Here is a 644-nt window from a genome sequence, read left to right on the forward strand (position 1 = left end):
TATAATAGAGAGGGATATAAGGAAGAAAAAATATGGTAAAACAAAAATTTTTTCATATAAAAAGGTATTTAAATTTTATATATATATATTTATGGGGATAAAATTTATGTTTTATTTATTAAAATTTAGATTATTTAAATTTAAAATTAGGAAATTTTTATAAAAAATATAAAAAATTTTAAAATTTAGAAATATATATATTAATATTGTATTATATATATTGTTTTTTATATATATGGGTGGGTTTTATATTTATATATATATGAGAAAAATATATTATATAAAAATATTATTTATTAATGTATAATATATAGGATATTATAATTAAAATTTTAAAATTAATTTAATTAATATATATAATATATGTTTTATAAAATTATGTATATATATTAAAATATGATATTATTTTAATATGTATATATAATAAAAAATTTTTAAGGTTTTTTATTATATATTTTTAAAATATATAAAATTTTAAAATATTATTATATATATATATTAAAAAAAACACCCACAAAACACCCAAAAACATAATTATATACTGTTTAAAAATTTATATTTTAGATAAATTTAAAAAGGGTATTTTTAAATTAAAATATACGGATGGTTATACATACACACGACGCACGGGACCCACGCGCGCG

Source organism: Penaeus monodon, chromosome 24 (assembly GCF_015228065.2).
Source record: "Penaeus monodon isolate SGIC_2016 chromosome 24, NSTDA_Pmon_1, whole genome shotgun sequence".
Taxonomy (NCBI): Eukaryota; Metazoa; Arthropoda; class Malacostraca; order Decapoda; family Penaeidae; genus Penaeus; species Penaeus monodon.